Source organism: Schistocerca americana, chromosome 4, assembly GCF_021461395.2.
Source record: "Schistocerca americana isolate TAMUIC-IGC-003095 chromosome 4, iqSchAmer2.1, whole genome shotgun sequence".
NCBI classification, from domain to species: Eukaryota; Metazoa; Arthropoda; class Insecta; order Orthoptera; family Acrididae; genus Schistocerca; species Schistocerca americana.
In genome coordinates, this window is record NC_060122.1 from 583,886,834 (window position 1) to 583,906,546 (window position 19,713).

The 19,713-nt window shown below is 48.3% G+C and overlaps 1 protein-coding gene across 3 annotated transcripts in view; it reads right to left on the reverse strand.

The window, feature by feature from the left end:
* Nucleotides 1-19,418, reverse strand: part of LOC124612802 (PC-esterase domain-containing protein 1A-like) — a 260,996-nt gene extending 241,578 nt beyond the window's left edge. The window contains exons 1-2 of one of the 3 annotated variants that reach the window (XM_047141219.1): nucleotides 19,348-19,418; nucleotides 19,196-19,205 (exon numbers count right to left, since the gene is read on the reverse strand). The gene's annotated coding sequence lies outside the window, so the exon portion shown is untranslated. Of the gene's footprint in view, nucleotides 1-19,195 lie in introns of all 3 variants that reach the window. The other 2 variants (XM_047141217.1, XM_047141218.1) reach the window with 2 other exon arrangements.
* Nucleotides 19,419-19,713: the final 295 nt, after the last annotated feature.

A 19,713-nucleotide genomic window follows, 5' to 3' on the forward strand; every position in this document is an offset into this window, starting at 1 on the left:
AGTGGTGAAGGGCTCTAACCCATTCGGAAAGTAGCAGGAAGTGTGAACTGCAGATGCTGAAGCAGTTGACAAAAGCGGACGCTGGGAGGCCGCAGAGAAGAAACGTACATCTCGTATTGGCGGTCAAGAATATCATAAAAAAAAGGTCAAAGGTTGGGTGGTCTGACATGGAAGAAAGCCAACACGCATACCTACTGAGTAGGATGCCGCGCTGGTATGACAGTGGTAGTTCACCGGCTTCTGCATATAGATTCTCAACTGGGCTAGTAAGGAAGGCACCAGTGGCGAGACAGATCCCCAAATGGTGTACTGTATTTAGACGGCGTAAGAGACGGTCATGCAGAGGAGTAGACAATGCATCCGTAAACCAACTTGGAGCGCACAAGAGATTGATAGAGGCAGAGGATGACAGCCCAGTCAGCTCCCCAAGAGGTACCACACAATATGCGAAGGACATTGAGGGACCGGATGCAGCATGCAGCCAGGTAGGATATGTGGGGAGACCAACTTAGTTGCCTATTGAACGCAAGCCCTAAGAACTTCACTGCATCCACGAACGGGAGAGCATTTTGGCCCAGTTACAAGGACGGCAGAAGAAATGTCTTGTACCACCAGAAGTTGTCGAAACGGATTTGGGAGCAGAAAAGCGGAAACCATTTGTGACACTGCATGAATAGAGACGGTCCAGACAACGCTGAAGACAGCATTCCAGGAGACACATCCACTGGGAAATGCAATAAATAGCAAAGTCGTCAACGGAAAGAGAGCACGAAATGCCAGCTGGAAGGCAGTCCATAATTGGGCTGATGGCTATGGCGAAGACGACAACACTCAGTATGGAGCTCTGAGGCACCCCGTTCTCCTGTGAAAAGGTGTGGGATAATGAGGAACCCACATGTACCCGGAAAACTCGGTCTGTTAAAAATTCCCGGATCAAACTGGGAAGATGATCGTGAAGGCTCCATGTGTACGTAGTACGTAGAATGCCTGTCCGCCAACAGGTATTGTAGGCTTTCTCCAAATCAGAGAATACGGCCACTGTTTGTTGCTTCTGCAGAAAATTATTCATGATGAACATCGACATGATGACGAGATGATCAACCACTGAGCGGCGAATCGACCATTGATCATGCGTTCCATCACCTTACAAATGCTGCTGGTAAGGGAAATTGGACGGTAGCTGGAAGGAAGAGATTTATATTTACCAGGCTTAGGTAGGGGAACAATAGTATCTTCACGCCAAAGTGTGGGAAATACATCGTCAGTCCAAATACGGTTGCAGGTATCGAGGAGAAAGCGTTGTCCCACAGGAGGCAGATTCTGCAGCATGAGGACGTGGACTGTATCGGGCCCAGGAGCAGAAGACCTGGATAAGGAGAGAGCACGCTCGAGCTCCTTCACAGAAAAAGGATTATTGTAGCATTCTTGATTCAAAGAGAGAAAGGAGAATGCACGAGCTGCCTCGGCCTGTTTCTGAGAAAGGAAGGCAGGATGGTAAAGGGTGGAGCTTGAAACCTCCGTAAAGTACCGGCCCAAAGCATTGGAAACATCGACAGGGTCGACTATGACGTTTCCCGCCACAGTCAGACCAGGAATCTGGGAGTGGGCGGTAGTCCCAGAAAGCTGGCACAGGCCACCCCAAATGAGAGAGGACAGAGTTGGTTGGTTGGTTGGTTGTTTTGGGGAAGACCAGACAGCGTGGTCATCGGTCTCATCGGATTAGGGAAGGACAGGGAAGGAAGTCGGCCGTGCCCTTTGAAAGGAACCATCACGGCATTTGCCTGGAGCGATTTAGGGAAATCACGGAAAACCTAAATCAGGATGGCCGGACGGGGGATTGAACAGTCGTCCTCCCGAATGCGAGTCCAGTGTAGAGGACAGAGTAAATCTGTTGAATGAGCTGGTGAAGGAAACCCAGTATGCTTTCTTGCTTTCCTTAATAGTGTGACGGCACTGCACACATAGTTGCTTGTAGCACATGGAGTTCGTTAACGTAGGATGACGGTGAAAGATACAAAGACCACGTAGTCGGGCACGAATCGCATTGCTGCACTCCACAGTCCACCAAGGGACCGAGACCCGACAGGGAGAAGTAGTAGTAAAAGGGATAGAAGATTCGGCAGCCGAGAGAATAATGTCCACGAGGTGCTCGACCTGATCATCACAGCTGGGAATGGCTGCTCATCAAAGACTGCCCAGGAGGAATATAGCCTCCAGTCAGCAAGAGAGAATTTCTGATGAGCGGGCCACTGTGACGAGGTATGATTGTAAAGGCGAGTCACACAAGGGAAGCGGTAACTCTAGTATCAGAAAGAGCACACCACTCAAGATGTCGAGCGAGCTGGGCAGAGCAGAGGTCTAAGTGGGAATAAGTGTGCTTGGAATCAGAGAGAAACCTGGCTTCGCCGGTGTTAAGGCACACAAGTTTAAGACGATTAAGAAGATCCGCCAAAAGAGAACCTCTTGGCCAGGCGACAGGTGGGCCCCAAAGAGGATGATGGGCATTGGCGTCACCGAGGAGCAACGAGCTGCATCAGGTCCGCCCTAGTGACAGCAGAAGGCGGAGGGAAAAGATAAATTCGGGAAGGAAAACATGGGCAGCAACTGCTTGCAGGTGGCTGTGCAAGGGGATAGGACCATGACAATCATCATCTCGTAGAAGCAGCATGACCCCACTACGAGCAGGAATCCCACCGTAAGGGGCGGTTCATCGTAGCGAAGTAAAATGGGAAAGAGCAAAATGATCTTGAGAACATAGCTTGGTTTCTTGGAGACAGACTACGAGCGGACATTGTGATCGCAGGTGCAACTGGAGGTCCGCCCTGTTAGACAGAAGGCCACGGATATTCCATTGTAAAAGGGCCATAAAATTTAGGAACACCAGAGAATGAAGGAGAAACACTCACCTCGGGGGCTGCTTAGGGCGAGCTGTCGAGGGAGGATGGCCACTGGAATTCACAGGTGGAGGATCTTCGTCCATCAACTCAGCAGGATCAACAGAGCTTCCCTGCTGTCAGACAGCTGAAACGGACTGACAAGTCGAAGAGGGGGAAGACTGTTTGCCTTTGGAAGATTGTTTTGACTTTTGACAACTGGCAGAAGAGCCAGACGGCTGCAAACTCGAGGTACGACAAGAAATCTTCCCCAGAATAATCCTTTTTGAATTGACGGTTCGCTGGCTGTGTTGCAACTGTCTTCACCAGTGAGGGTGAAGAACGGGTAGCAGAATCTACAGCCCGGGAAGTGGGAGACGAGTATCAGTTTGAAAGTGAGGCGACTTTGCCACTATAGAACTGAACTGTAAGTCAAAAGTTTCCATAGCCATGTTTTTCGTGGGACAGGGAGAGGCTAACACGGTACTGTAGCTTCCAGACGAAAGGACATTCGGTTTATGGCTCACCAACAAATGGTTCAAATGGCTCTGAGCACCATGGGGCTCACCAACAGTTTCCGGGCAACAGGAAAGGGTACCTTCTCCTTCATCCTTATCTCCTGAACAGAACACTCGTCTTGATAGATGGGACAAGAACGAGAAGAAGCAGAATGTTCTCCATGACAATTAACGCAGGGGGAGGGGGAGGGGGGTGAAGGTCGACAGCGACCCTCATGTGCATCCCTGCTACAAATCGGCACAGGGGGTGGGAGGGGGGAGGGGGGCGGGTGGGGGGACAGAGCTTCACAGGGGGGGGGGGGGGGGGGGGGGGGGGACAGAGCGGCATGGGGGGGACAGAGCGGCACGGGGGAGACAGAGCGACACGGGGGGGGGGGGGGGGGGGGGGGACTGAGCGACACGGGGGGGGGGGGGGGACAGTGCGACACTGGGGGGAGGGAGGGAGGGAGAGAGCGGCATGGTGGGGGGAGAGGGAGGGAGGGACAGAGCGGCACGGTGGGGGGGAGGGAGGGAGGGAGGGAGGGACAGAGCGGCACGGTGGGGGGGAGGGAGGGAGGGAGGGAGGGACAGAGCGGCACGGTGGGGGGGAGGGAGGGAGGGAGGGACAGAGCGGCACGGTGGGGGGGAGGGAGGGAGGGAGGGACAGAGCGGCACGGTGGGGGGGAGGGAGGGAGGGAGGGACAGAGCGGCACGGTGGGGGGGAGGGAGGGAGGGACAGAGCGGCACGGTGGGGGGGAGGGAGAGAGGGAGGGACAGAGCGGCACGGTGGGGGGGAGGGAGGGAGGGAGGGACAGAGCGGCACGGTGGGGGGGAGGGAGGGAGGGAGGGACAGAGCGGCACGGTGGGGGGGAGGGAGGGAGGGAGGGACAGAGCGGCACGGGGGGAGGGAGGGAGGAAGGGAGGGAGGGAGGGAGGGTGGGTGGGTGGGTGGGTGGGTGGGTGGGTGGGTGGGTGGGAGGGAGGGAGGGAGGGAGGGAGGGAGGGAGGGAGGGTGGGTGGGTGGGTGGGTGGGTGGGTGGGAGGGAGGGACAGAGCGGCACGGGGGGGAGGGAGGGACAGAGCGTCACGGGGGGGAGGGAGGGACAGAGCGGTACGGGGGGGGGGGGGGGGACAGAGCGGCACGGGGGGGGGGAGGGAGGGACAGAGTGGCACAGGGGGGGGGGAGGGAGGGACAGTGTGGCACGGAGGGGGTGGGGGGGGAGTGAGGGACAGAGCGGCGTGGAACTTGTCATCAGACTGCACGTGATCGCAATGGAAAATGACCCCCTGGACCATGGTTGAGGCTTTTATGGAGAGTGACAGAAACAGAAATATCACCCAGCTTATCACAGGTGAGTAACACTCGGGATTGGGCTGAGTATGCTGTCTGATTCAATACTGTGCCGTTTCACATCTTGGACAGTACTGTCAGTTCTCCAAACTTATCCTAAAGGTGTTCAACGAAAAACTGAGGCTTCATAGGTAAAAACGAGTACCCATCAGTTCTGCTACAGACTAAAAACCAAGGTGAATATGGCTCTCTCCGTTCTGTAGCCCTACATTCCTCCCATGGTGTAGCTAGGGACGGAAATGGTTTAGGGCTATACCTGTCGGCATTGTATTCTATCTCGCCCTTTTTATAGACTGCTGGCACCATACGGTCACCAGCAAGACATGACTTAGTCCGCTTCATTGCAGGTCGTCCGCCCTGATGCCACCCACTGCGATCAGGGGCTCTCCCCTCAGACACCACCTAGCCACAGCAAAGGCCACCTGTCATTATGGCTGTTTCCGGGAGTCCTGAAGCCCCATGAAGACAGGCATCCACTCCTTGGCATAGGTGAGGAGTTTACAGGTCAGGCAGGCATCAGCAGTATGATCCCTGTGTTGTCAGGGGGCTACCAGCAAATGGGTACATGACAGCTGGCTACCGCGCTGGATACTGGGCACAGAGAAACCCGATATTGTCATGGGGGCAAAAGAGGACAGAAGACAATGGAGGATGACACACCCCGGAAAGTGTCCTCGTCCAAATAATTGAATCACAGGTGGAGATGCAAAGCCATGACAAGGGATTCAGGAGATCGAATCTAAGGGCACTATGGGTAACTCGTGCACCACATAAGGCGTCCTTCCCCCATATGGCCCGAACTTCTGTAGGATTTGAAAGTGGCAGGTCAAATCATAGAACAGGATCTGAACTAATACGGCTGAAAAGTGTTAGACTCCTTTTAGTCACCTCTTATGATAGGCAGGAATAAGTCGGGCCTATTCTAACCTCCGGAGCCGCATGGGGGCCGTCTTATTGATTCCCAAACTTGTGCAGTGGAAATGGACTGATTAATGGAAGTTGTGAATTCCCTCCAGGAAGCCTCCTCCATTTTTTGATCATTCGCCTCACATGAGGTCTCGCGGACCTGAAGATATGAATATTGTCTGTAATTGGACAGTGTTTGAAGTTCCACAGAGCTGTCCGTCTGGCCCTGATTGACAATTAACAGTCATCATTCCACCAAGGTCAAGCCGTCGTCTGAGGTGGTTACTACACCTGGAAATAGACTCTGCGGCAGCCCTTTGGATCTCAGGAATGATATGGGCCACCGTCCCTGCGCACAATCCTTCTGTTTAAAAATAGCCTGTCGACTGTACTGCAACCAATTTGCCTTTGTATCATCCACCTGTGTGGTCTCCTGTTGGCCACCGTCCAAATCGATAGACGGATTGACATTGGGAAGTGGTAACTAGACTGTAAATCTGGAGTCACTTCCCACTAAACTGAGTCTGCAATAGCTAGAGAACAAAAACAAAGGTCAATGGCTGAAAAAGACCCTGTAGCTGTAGAAAAGTGAGTCATCTGACCCGCGTTCAGAAGGCAGATATTCTCACAATGGACAAAGTGCTCGATGATCCACCCCTGGAGCAAGTGGTAGCTGAGCCCCACAGCACATTGGGGGCATTGTCCTCCACAAGGAGGAATGGGCGTGGGAGTGCCTGGAAGAGTTCTGCCAGTGGCTCTGCATCCAAAGCATCATTAGGGGGCAGGTACAAAGAACACACTATGATATTAAAGGGTGCGAGAACATTCACAGGATTGCTGCGTGGTCACGGTAGGATGAACAGGAGAGGAGCGGTATCTGTCATCAAGGAAAATAGCCACACCACCTTTAGCCCTGTCTTCAGTACTATCGTCCTTCCTGTATGCGTGGTAGCCCCGTAATGCAGGTGTGCTGGTGACTTGAAGATGTGTTTCTTGTAAGCAGATGCAGAAAGGTTTATCCCGGACCAGTAGCTGCAATTCTTTCAAATGTGAGCGATATCTATTCAAATTCCACTGCACTGGCTGGCAATGGTTGTTCTTTTCTTTCTCCCTCGGAAGCGGTGATTTACCGGGGAGGTCAGGGGGAACATTAGCCAGTTCCTTGCTCTCCAGTTCCTCTGACTGGAAGTCCGTATCCTGAACAGCATATTCCCCACCAGAAAGGGAGAGAGCTCACCAATCCGAAGGTTTAACTACTGCTTTCTTGGACTTAAAACTACTTTTTGAACAATGTTTTTCTTTACTGACAGGAGGAGGTGGTTGCCCAGGTTGCGGGAATGGCTTATCTGGTTTCTGATGTTGGGCAGTGGCATGTGGCTTAAATGGTAAGCCTATTGCTGACGGCTTCTGAACGACAACAGTTGCAAGTGGAGCCTTTCTCCCACAGGTACATGGACAAGTGCATGTGCTCGTACTTGAATCAGTTTTCCGAGTTTGTGTGGACGCATCACACTTGCCGACTGGTGTCTTACGGGCTGATGCAAAAGAAGTATCAAAAACTAGCGGTTGCATAGTTTTGAAAGCTTTTCTAGCTTCACCATACGATATGCGTATCTACTTTCAACTCCTGAAGTTTCCTTTCCTCATTGTAAACCCCAAACTTTCTGCTCTACACTGGGTGATTCTCAGGGCAGTTTACACATTTCGGAGGAAGTGTACTAGAAGTGCCCGACTCGTTAGCCGAGCCCCCACAATTGCCACACATAGACTTCCCATTACATCCCATAGGGGTATGGCCAAATATTTGACATTTGTAGCATCATTTGGGGTTAGGAACAAACGGGCGAATTGTTGGTATGTCTGGCCTTCGAAAGTGAAGAAGTTATTAAAGGGAACAGCCATTGGTACCAGGATGGCCCCCCTCGTACGCCAACCTATTTATGGGTCGCTTAGGGGAAGCCTTCTTGGTTACCCAGGCCTGCCAACCGAAAGTTTGATACAGATTTATTGATGACATCTTCATGATCTGGACTCACAGTGAAGAAGAACTCCAGAATTTCCTCTCCAACCTCAACTCCTTTGGTTCCATCAGATTCACCTGGTCCTACTCCAAATACCATGCCACTTTCCTTGTCGTTGACCTCCATCTGTCAAATGGCCAGCTTTCACACATCCGTCCACATCAAACCCACCAACAAGCAACAGTACCTCCATTATGACAGCTGCCACCCATTCCACATCAAACTGTCCCTTCCCTACAGCCTAGGTCTTCGTGGCAAACGAATCTGCTCCAGTCTGGAATCCCTGAGCCATTACACCAACAACCTGAAAACAGCTTTCGCATCCCGCAACTATCCTCCCAACCTGATACAGAAGCAAATTACCAGAGCCACTTCCTCATTCCCTCAAACCCAGAACCTCCTACAGAAGAACCCCAAAAGTGCCCCACTTGTGACAGGATACTTTCCAGGACTGGATCAGACTCTGAATGTGGCTCTCCAGCAGGGATACGAATTCCTAAAATCCTGCCCTGAAATGAGATCCATCCTTCATGAAATCCTCCCCACTCCACCAAGAGTGTCTTTCCACCGTCCACCTAACCTTCGTAACCTCTTTGATCATCCCCATGAAATCCCCAAACCACCTTCCCTACCCTCTGGCTCCTACCCTTGTAACCGCCCCCCGGTGTACAACCTGTCCCATGCACCCTCCCACCACCACCTACTCCAGTCCTTTAACCCGGAAGTTGTACACGATCAAAGGCAGAGCCACGTGTGAAAGCACCCACGTGATTTACCAACTGACCTGCCTACATTGTGAAGCTTTCTATGTGGGAATGACCAGCAACAAACTGTCCATTCGCATGAATGGGCACAGGCAGACAGTGTTTGTTGGTAATGAGGATCACCCTGTGGCTAAACATGCCTTGGTGCATGGCCAGCACATCTTGGCACAGTGTTACACCGTCCGGGTTACCTGGGTACTTCCCACTAACACCAACGTGTCAGAACTCCGGAGATGGGAACTTGCCCTTCAGTATATCCTCTCTTCCCGTTACCCACCAGGCCTCAACCTCCGCTAATTTCAAGTTGCCGCCGCTCATACCTCACCTGTCATTCAACAACATCTTTGCCTCTGCACTTCCGCCTTGACTGACATCTTTGCCCAAACTCTTTGCCTTTACAAATGTCTGCTTGTGTCTGTATATGTGCGGATAGATATATAGATATTTGTGTGTTTGTGGGTGGGGGGGGGGGGGGGGGTGCACGTGGGTATACCTGTCCTTCCCCCCCCCCCAAGGTAAGTCTTTATATATATAAAGTGTGTACCTTCCTCGATGCCCAGGCGGTGAAGCCAAGAACCCCGTCCTATGAAACACACAAATTCCACCGCCGCACCGCATGGTGGTCGCTGAAGTATGACCGGAGGGAAATGACTATATGTCAGTCCCAATGGACAGAATAGGAGACAGCTAAAAAAGGCACATGGAAAATGGGCTAAAAAACACCATACAAAAGTGGAGGTCCAAAACTAAAAATTAAATGGCCTTCACCACATTGCTTAGGGGGATAAAAAGTAAAACATGGTTGACAGGCCGCACATTATTCGCTATAACAGCTGATAAATCAGATGGCAAACCCAATCTGGAACGAAAATTGGTAAAAAAAGGCATTCCAGCAGGAATTAGCGGACAGTTAAATGTTGGACGCAATGCACACAAAGTGGTGGGACCGAGAGGAGGTCATCCAATGCGCCGTGTGCCCTCAGCCCAAATGCAGTTGTATGTGTTAAGCAGAAAATGCTTACCCACAAGAGAGAGGTGCTGCGACAACTGAATGTCGATAGTGTCTGGCCCTGGAGCGGAGGATCAGGATGAACTAAGAGCATGATCTTGTTCCCTCATAGTGAAGGCAGCATTGTAGCACTCATGATTTGGAGAAGAGAAGGGTATCGCCAGACCCTCCACCACTCGTTTCGGATCGATGAAGGCAGGGTGATAGTGGGAAGAGCTCGAAACTTCCGCATCATGGTCGCCCAAGGTGTTGGAGATAGAAATAGGATCCAGGATGACATCGGCACCTACTGTCAGGCCGGAAATGGATCTTGGTTCTAGAGTGTCGTCCGAGGTTGGCCCACATCACAGAGGAAGGTGTGGAACTCTTAAAAGAACTAGTGAATGAAATCCAACTAGCTCTCATGCTGTCCCGAAGAACTCAATGACACTTTGCACGCATCTGTTTATAATGAATGCAGTTTTTCAGTGTAAGGTGGCACTTAAAACCGCGGAGAGCATGTCTCCCTGTGTGAATTGCGTCACAGTGTCTACATCTACATGATTACTCTGCAATTCACATTTAAGTGCTTGGCAGAGGGTTCATCGAACCACAATCATACTATCTCTCTACCATTCCAATCCCGAACAGCGCGCGGGAAAAACGAACAACTAAACCTTTCTGTTCAAGCTCTGATTTCTCTCATTTTATTTTGATGATCATTCCTACCTATGTAGCCTGGGCTCAACAAAATATTTTCGCATTCGGAAGAGAAAGTTGGTGACTGAAATTTTATAAATAGATCTCGCCGCAACAAAAAAGTCTCTGCTTTAATGACTTCCATCCCAACTCGCGTATCATATTTGCCATACTCTCTCCCCTATTACGTGAAAATACAAAACGAGCTGCCCTTTTTTGCACCGTTTCTATGTCCTCCATCAATCCCACCTGGTAAGGATCCCACACCGCACAGCAATATTCTAACAGAGAGTGAACGAGTGTAATGTAAGCTGTCTCTTTAGTGGACTTGTTGCATCTTCTAAGTGTCCTGCCAATGAAACGCAACCGTTGGCTCGCCTTCCGCACAATATTATCTATGTGGTCTGAAGTTGTTTGTAATTTTAACACCCAGGTTCTTAGTTGAATTGACAGCCTTGAGAATTGTACTATTTATCGAGTAGTTGAATTCCAACGGATTTCTTTTGGAACTCATGTGAATCACCTCACACTTTTCATTATTTAGCGCCAACTGCCACCTGCCACACCATACAGCAATCTTTTCTAAATCGCTTTGCAACTGATACTGGTCTTCGGATGACCTTACTAGACAGTAAATTACAGCATCATCTGCGAACGACCTAAGAGAACTGCTCAGATTGTCACCCAGGTCATTTATATAGATCAGGAGCAGCAGAGGTCCCAGGACGCTTCCCTGGGGAACACCTGATATCACTTCAGTTTCACTCGATGATTTGCCAACTATTACTACGAACTGCGACCTTCCTGACAGGAAATCACGAATCCAGTCGCACAACTGAGACGATACCCCATAGACCCACAGGTAGATTAGAAGTCGCTTGTGAGGAACGGTGTCAAAAGCTTTTCAGAAATCTACAAATACGGAATCAACTTGAGATCCCCTGTCGATAGCGGCCATTACTTCGTGCGAATAAAGAGCTAGCTGCATTGCACAAGAACGATGTTTTCTGAAACCATGCTGATTACGTATCAATAGATTGTTCCCTTCGAGGTGATTCATAATGTTTGAATACAATATATGCTCCAAAACCCTACTGCAAACCGAGATCAATGATATAGGTCTGTAGTTCGATGGATTACTGCTACTACCCTTCTTAAACACTGATGCGACCTGAGCAATTTTCCAATCTGTACGTACAGATCTATCGGTGAGCGAGCGGTTGTATATGATTGCTAAGTAGAGAGCTACTGTATCAGCGTAATCTGAAAGGAACCGAATTGGTATACAATCTGGACCTGAAGACTTGCCCGTATCAAGCGATTTTAGTTGCTTCGCAACCCCTAAGGTATCTACTTCTAAGAAACTCATGCTAGCAGCTGTTCGTGTTTCAAATTCTGGAATATTCCATTCGTCTTCCCTGGTGAAGGAATTTCGGAAAACTGCGTTCAATCACTCCGCTTTAGCGGCACAGTCGTAGGTAACAGTACCATCGGCACTGCGCAGCGAAGGTATTGACTGCGTCTTGCCGCTTGTGTACTTTACATACAACCAGAATTTCTTCACATTATCTAACAAATTTCGAGACAATGTTTCGTTGTGGAACCTATTAAAGGCATCTCGCATTGAAGTGCCAAATTTCGCGCGTCTGTAAATTTTAGCCAATTTTCGGGATTTCACGTTCTTCTGAACTTCGCATGCTTTTTCCGTTGCCTCTGCAACAGCGTTTGGATCTGTTTTGAGTACCATGGGGGATCATTTCCATCTCTTACCAATTTATGAGGTATGAATCTCTCAATTGCTGTTGCTACTATATCTTTGAATTTGAGCCACGTCTCGTCTACATTTGCATAGTCAGTTCTGAAGGAATGGAGATTGTCTCTTAGGAAGGCTTCTAGTGACACTTTATCCGCTTTTTTAAATAAAATTATTTTGTGTTTGTTGCTGGTGAATTTGGAAGAAATGGTATTGAGCCTAGCTACAACGAACTTATGATCACTAATCCCTGTATCAGTCACGATGCTCTCTATTAGCTCTGGATTGTTTGTGGCTAAGAGGTCAAGTGTGTTTTCGCAACCATTTACAATTCGCGTGGGTTCGTGGAGTAACTGCTCGAAATAATTTTCGGAGAAAGCGTTTAGGACATTCTCGGAAGATGTTTTCTGCCTACCACCGGTTTTGAACAAGTATTTTTGGCAACATATCGAGGGAAGGTTGAAGTCCCCACCAACTATAACTGTTTGAGTGGGGTATTCATTTGTTACGAGACTCAAATTTTCTGTGAACTGTTCAGCAACTATATCATCGGAGTCTGGGGGTCAGTAGAAGGAGCCAATTATTAACTGTTAAGTATAACCTCCACCCATACCAATTTGCACGGAGTATCTACTTCGACTTCACTACAAGATAAACCACTACTGACAGATACAAACACTCCACCACTAATTCTGCCTAATCTATCTTACTCAACACCGTCTGTGACTTTGTAAAAATTTCTGCAGAACTTATTTGAGGCTTTATCCAGCTTTCTGTACCTATAACGATTTCAACTTCTGTGCTTTCTATTAGCGCTTGAAGCTCACTGACTTTCCCAGCACAACTACAACAATTTACAACTACAATTCCGACTGTTCCTTGATCCAAGCACGTCCTGTATTTGCCATGCACCCTTTGAGATTGCAGCCCACCCCGTACTTTCCCGAGGCCTTCTAACCTAAAAAACCGCCCATTCCACGCCACACAGCCTCCGCTACCGGTGTAGCCACCAGCTGAGTGTAGTGAACTCCTGACCTATTCAGCGGAACCCGAAACACCACCACCGTATGGCGCAAGTCAAGGAATCTGCAGCCAGCACGGTCGCAAAACCATTTGAGCCTCTGATTCAGACCCTCCAACTGGCTCTGCACCAAAGATCCGAAGTCGGTTCTGCCAACAATGCTGCAGATGGTGAGCTCTGCCTTCATCTCATAAGCAAGACCAGCAGCCTTCACCAAATCAGATAGCCGCTGGAATCCAGAGAGTACTTCCTCAGATCCTAAGCGACACACGTCATTAGTGCAGACATGTGCCACCACCTGCAGCTGGCTGCACCCTGTGCTCTTCATGGCATCCGGAAGGACCCTTTCTACATCAGGAATGACTCCACCCGGAATGCACACGGAGTGCACACTGGATTTCTTCCCCTCCTTAGCCGTCATATCCCTAAGGGGCCCCATTACGCGCCTAACATTGGAGCTCCCAACCACCCTCTGCGATTGCATCAGTCCACCAAGGGACTGGGACACGAAGTGTTAAAGAGGAAGTGCAAGGAATGGAACATTCTGCAGCAGTAAGGATAATGTTGGTGAGATAGTCCACCTGGTCATCAGAGCAGAGAAAATCTTGTTCTGCGAAGGTCGCCAGGGAGGAGTAAAGCTGCCAGTCAGCCTTAGTAAGCTACCATTTGGCCGTGCATGTGGATGGGATAGGAGTCAGCAGACGGAGAGCACACGGGAAATGGTTGCTCGAGTACGCGTCAGAAAGAACAGACCACTCAAGACGATGGGCAAGCTGGGCAGTGCAGAAGGATAGGTCCAAATGGGAATAGGGGTGCGAGGAGTCAGAACGGAAAGTGGCTGCTCCAGTGTTAAGGTAGATGAAGTTGAGTTGGTTAAGAAGGTCAGCCAAGAGGGCACCTCTCTGGCAGGTCCTGGGAGAACCCCAAAGGGTATTATGCACATTAAAGTCACCGAGTAGCAAAAACAGGGGAGGCAGCTGCCCAATAAGCTGAAGGAAGTCTGCCCTGGTGACATCAAAGGACGGAGCTACATAAATGGTACAGAGGGAGAAAGTCAGGTGGGGAAGGAAAAGGCGAACAGCAACAGCTTGAAGACGGGTAGTCACGGAGATGGGTTGACTATGAAGGTCATCCCGCATGAGCAGCACGAAGCCCCCATGAGATGGGATGCTGACCTCAGGGCAAAGGTCAGAATGAGCTGGTAAGTAATGTGAAAGCTCAAAGCGGTCTTGAGGGCGTAACTTCGTTTCATGAAGGCAGAGTACAAGAGGATGCTGCGAAGCTAAAAGCAGCTGTAAATCCTCTGTGGGACCAAAGGGTGCGAATGTTCCATTGGAGGACAGTCATGAGGAGGACGAGATTTAGGGGTGTCAACTCGGTGGCCGCCGAGGGACAGCCGGTGGAGAGTCGCTACTACAGGGCACAGAAGCAGGAAGATCCTGCTCCGTGGGGTCCACAGAAGTATCAGCGTGCTTGTGTGGTCAGTCTGTGGAGTGCAAATGGGAACGAATGGTGATGCGCAGCGGTGAAACAGAGGTCGGCCGGGCTAAATGACCACGTGGTGACACCATCGAGTAGGATCTTCATGTAGGCGAAAGAGAAGACCATTTGGCTTTAGCAGACTTCTTTGAGCTCTTCCAGTTAGAGGATGTCTTGGGTGTTGTTTGGTTGGAGGGACAGAAGAAGTCTTCTTGGGAGTACTCCTTCTGTCCTTTCCTGGCTGCCAGTTGTGTAGAGGGTAGCTTTGTCCCCTTAGGCTAGAGTTTGATGGTTTGTTGCACAGCGGGACAGGGGGGAGTCCAGCACTGCTACCTTGACACTGGGCGATTCACAACCTCAGAGCCAAATTTGAGGTCGCATGTCTGCGTGGCTAAGTCCTTCATGGAGCGAGGGGTAACAAGAACTGAACTAGGTGCCAGACAGGAAAACACAGGGTTTGTGATTAGCCAGTAACTTACGAGCTACTGGGTACGGCATTTTTTCCTTTACCCGAATCTCTTGAACAGCCCGCTCATCCAGATACACGGGACAATCCCAGGAGGCGGCGGCATGGCCACCAGCGCAGTTGATAAAGCAGGGAGAAGGAGGCGCGTTCGACAAGACGGTCAAGGGTGGTTGAAACGATGACACTGGTAGCAGTGCACCGGATTCAGAATATACGGCTGGACTGTGATGATTTTATAGCCTGCTTTAATCTTGAATGGGAACACCACCCTATCAAAGATGAGGAAAAGAGTGCGAGTGGGCAGCAAGGAGGAATCGACCTTTTTCATTACATGATGGACGGCAATGACACCCTGATCTGAGGGGTAAGATTGTATTTCTGCCACGGTTAGACTGTCAAGCAGCCTGATGTAAATTACACCACGGGAAGAATTCAAAGTTCTACGTGCCTCGACACGGACTGGATAGCCGTGGAGAAGTGAGGCAGCAAGTAGTAGCTGTGCTTGAGAATCAGAAGCCAACTGCCATTCTGTAAATGAGAGCAAGATTTCACAGGGCCAGCAATGGCATCAACACCTTTCTGAATAATAAACAGACTGACCGTGGCGAAGGACTGACTGTCTTCGGTAAATGATACCAGAAGGAACTGTGGTGCAGTGGGAAGGGTCTTCGAATAAGTACCCTCATTACGTTTAAGTTTTGTCGACGTCTGTCGACGTCGATGGAGAGGAAGATTGACTCATCATGAGGAAATCCCCCATGATTGCCAGCATCACTGATGGTGCACTCCCTCCAACGGGGGGGGGGGGGGGGGGGGGGGGGGGGGGGCTTCACAAGGGGGCACACCCGCCTTAGGTGATTGTTCAGACTTCAGAGGTCACACATCCCAAACACCTGACGGAGGGACCAGTGGCAATTTGGGAAGGTTACAGCTCAGGCAATCACCCCTCCCTGGGCCTGGACTGTATGTACCAGGGGGTACATGCGAACCCTACCTGTTGACCCGGGGCTGGGAATTACGTGTTACCCAGTCACCTTTTACGTGCCAGACATGTGGGCCGGCTTTCAGGAGTGCACAGGGAAGAAGAAGAAGAAGAAGGAGAAGAATCCTCAAACGCCAAAGCAAGATACGAGAGGAGAAGAGAAGCAAAGAAAGGAAAAGGGAGCCAGAAAGAAAGTTCAGATTGTTCACAGGTCAGCGACAGAATGCAGAACATTCCCAATAATACCCCAGACATGTTCCCCAACGGAGGGGAAAAAGAATAGCAAGAGGATAGAAACACAGCATGGAAGGGAAAAAGTGCTGCAAAGGCTTGGGCCCCGTGGTAGACAAGCACGAACCCGCCAAAGAGAGGCCAAAGGCGAGCTCCCTGGGGGCAAATAATTGTTGAACCTGACAATGCTCTGGGTTATAAGGGCAAGTCTAACAGCTGGGTTGACCAAAAGGGCCATTTTGCTCCAAAACCCAATTAGACCTTTGGCTCCTGGTATACTCTGAGTATGAAGTTTATGCAGAAATATGCTTGAATGATAGGTGGGCCTGATAATTTCTTTTCACTCATTCTGAAGTGGCTACAGACAAACAAGTAGAACAGAACTACTGTTCTATGCCATTTTTACAGCATCCTACTATTCAATGGAAGGTACTTCAGTATCTCTCTACCACTGAAACTTGGGCGGAACACTTCAGCAACAGCCACGCGGGATTAGCCATGGGGTCTAAGGCGCTGCAGCCATGGGCTGTGCGGCTGGACCCGGCGGAGGTTCGAGTCCTCCCTCGGGCATGGGTGCGTGTGTTTGTCCTTAGGATAATTTAGGTTAAGTAGTGTGTAAGCTTAGGGACTGATAACCTTAGCAGTTAAATCCCAGATTTCACACACATTTGAACACCCTTCAGCAATTCAATAAAATTGTTACTGTGCATATTCCCTGTTAGAAGAAAATACAGGATGTTAGTTGGATGGACATAAGGTTCAATACAACTGCCGAAACTTCAAATCAAACTAAAATCGTTTTCCTTGTGTGGAGAGGCAAGTCATTCATAAAATACTTAGTTTATCAGGTTTTTAATCAATATTTACTACAACCATCACATAAATGCAGTCAATTAGTAAATTTCTAAGCTCGACAGTATGTTTTTGTGTAACAGCCCTACCCAGAATATACAGTGCAATAAAAATAAACTGCTTACCAAACATCTGCAATATGCAACACCTTTTTTTACCTAAATCAACCTTTCGTCTCAATTCTACACAGTTTGCGAGAAAATTCATGTCTGCTTCCCCCTTCCTCTATTGCTGCAGCAATACAGACATAAGTCCACTACAGATTTTAGGTAGGAGTAGTGTGACTGTGAAATGGCAAGAAAAATCTTCCTAGTATTTCCATTAAGTTATTTACGGAAACCATGGAGAAACTGCTTAGTGTAATCAGAATTGAATTTCGTTCCAGACAGAATTCTATCGGAATTAATTCTATCCCATAGACCAATACCCCAACATCTTGCATTAGGATACTACAAAATGCAATGTGATCCGTCAAACGACTGTCCAAAGAAATGAAAATGTGATTAAATGATGACTGACTGAAAACCTCAGCTGCCGACAGGTGTTGTTGATATACCTCGATGTGGACAGCTGAAAATGTGTGCCCCGACCGGGACTCGAACCCGGGATGCCCTGCTTACATGGCAGACGCTCTATCCATCTGAGCCACCGAGGACACCGTCTTCATATATATAGTTAAAGGCTACCCAGCCACTGACCTTTGTCAGTGCGAATGCGCACAGGTTGCCCTAACTCTTACGGGAATCGCCAAAGCGTGCGCGAGTAATGAGTGAGTGGGCAAATGTCTATAAGGTACAATACATATGTAGAATTGTGGACAGTTGGGAATGCGAGTCTCACGGGAAGCATGCAAGGGATAAGTCCCTGCAGTCATGCTATTCATCTGTGTCCTCGGTGGCTCAGATGGATAGAGCATCTGCCATGTAATCACGAGATCCCGGGTTCGAGTCCCAGTCGGTGCACACATTTTCAGTTGTCCACATCGAGGTATATCAACAACACCTGTCGGCAGCTGAGGTTTTCAATTAGTCATCATTTATTCCAGGGAAAAGCTGCACGGTCATCAACAGTAACTGTTCTTTCGAGAACAAGTTACTGTCTTCGTAGAAAATGTGATTATTTGTAAGACTGGCTACACCTAGTTGAACGCCTGACTGTTACTGCTAGAAATTACCAGTGTTTTGCTGAGTCCATCGATATAGGAAGGGATGGTGTAAAATCAAATTTGTCTAGCAAATGCCTTTTACATTTCTTTTTAACCACAAAATAAAACAAAGATACAACGAGCACAAGTAAGTGCCTTTACAAGACATGTAGTGCAATAACTTCATGACCTCGACAAGTAAAATAAATAATTAATTGTTGAAGAGGTCGGAAATATAACATCAGCAAACTAAATGAAATCTGCATTTCAACAGAACTAAAGATGGATAATATTAACTTACTTTACATAACGTCAGCATTTCCTTCCCCATTGTGAAACACAAGTCTTCTCCCAATTTCTGGCGTGCAAACAATAAGCCGTACAAATTACGGTAAGTTTAAGGGCCAACAGCTGATATACTAGCACTAAGTAAATGCAACTGTTACATCCGAAGATGCACTATTTATCTCTAGCTTAAGTATGTCTGGCGTGAGCTTTATGTTGGTAAAATACTATTGTTGTACATCCTCCATTACCAATATTGTATTCTGATGACTCACATCACATCTCCAGAAAGCATACTGGAAATGCCATTACATTTGGTTACATCAGCCACAGCGACGCGTGTCAACTTAGTTGGCATGATTAGTACGAAGAGCAATAAATTGCAGATTGTGTTATAATGGACACTAGTCTACTAACAGGAAGAAGAGTTGCCCCACGCGTCCGAACGACGCCGATAATTGCTGGCCATCAAGACCACTCGATCATTTCGACGAGAAGCTATACTCTAGCGAAGCGAACATAGTGTTCATCATTTAAAAGAATTTACTTGTACTCTTTCAGCCTCGATTCACAGAAACGATGCCGCGCCGTTAGAGGCGTTATATCTCGGAAACTTTTATTGATGAATTATCAAATGCAACAAATTTTGTTATTCTCCACACAAAAGTAATGCGATTTACATTCTCTTTACGCCCACCTTCAGAAAACTTGATGCCGTACTGAAACGCAGTTCTCTTATATTGTCCTCTTCTAAATGACTGCTGCAAATATTACTATTAACGTTTACTAAATCGTTTATTTTTATAGTTCACATGTAGCAGTACTAGTAGTAGTTTACATTAAATAATGAAACAGTAAAACTACGGGCCACTGAGAAACCTACCTGCAGACAACTGGAAAGGTAAACAAAAGATTTTACACACATATATCAACAGTAACGTCGTGCATACACCACAGCTATAAATAATCTATAACATATCGTGACTGACACAAATATTATGTAAGAAGTCACAATGTTTTCAAATCCAACCACACCTTCAACTTCACCCGCTGTATATTATACAACTTCCTACATTCTCATGGCAGCATGCTGTGCATTTAAATTTTGGCGGCACTACATGATACGATCAAAGTACTTAGCTTGGTCAAAGAGATCAAGGATTGAAAAATCCATAAAATTGATGATCTAATCGATACACAAGTACTTCTACTACTCAGAAGGAGTTACTTTCTAATTATAGCCGAATAAATAAAAAATATTCATTGTTTTCTTTTATAATAATTATTTATTTTGGTAATTAGAAAACAAAGTTATTGTAGAATACTAATAACAACAAACACGTAATATGGCAGATCCTACATAAACGCCCCGTAAACGATCAAAATTGTTTGACACAAATT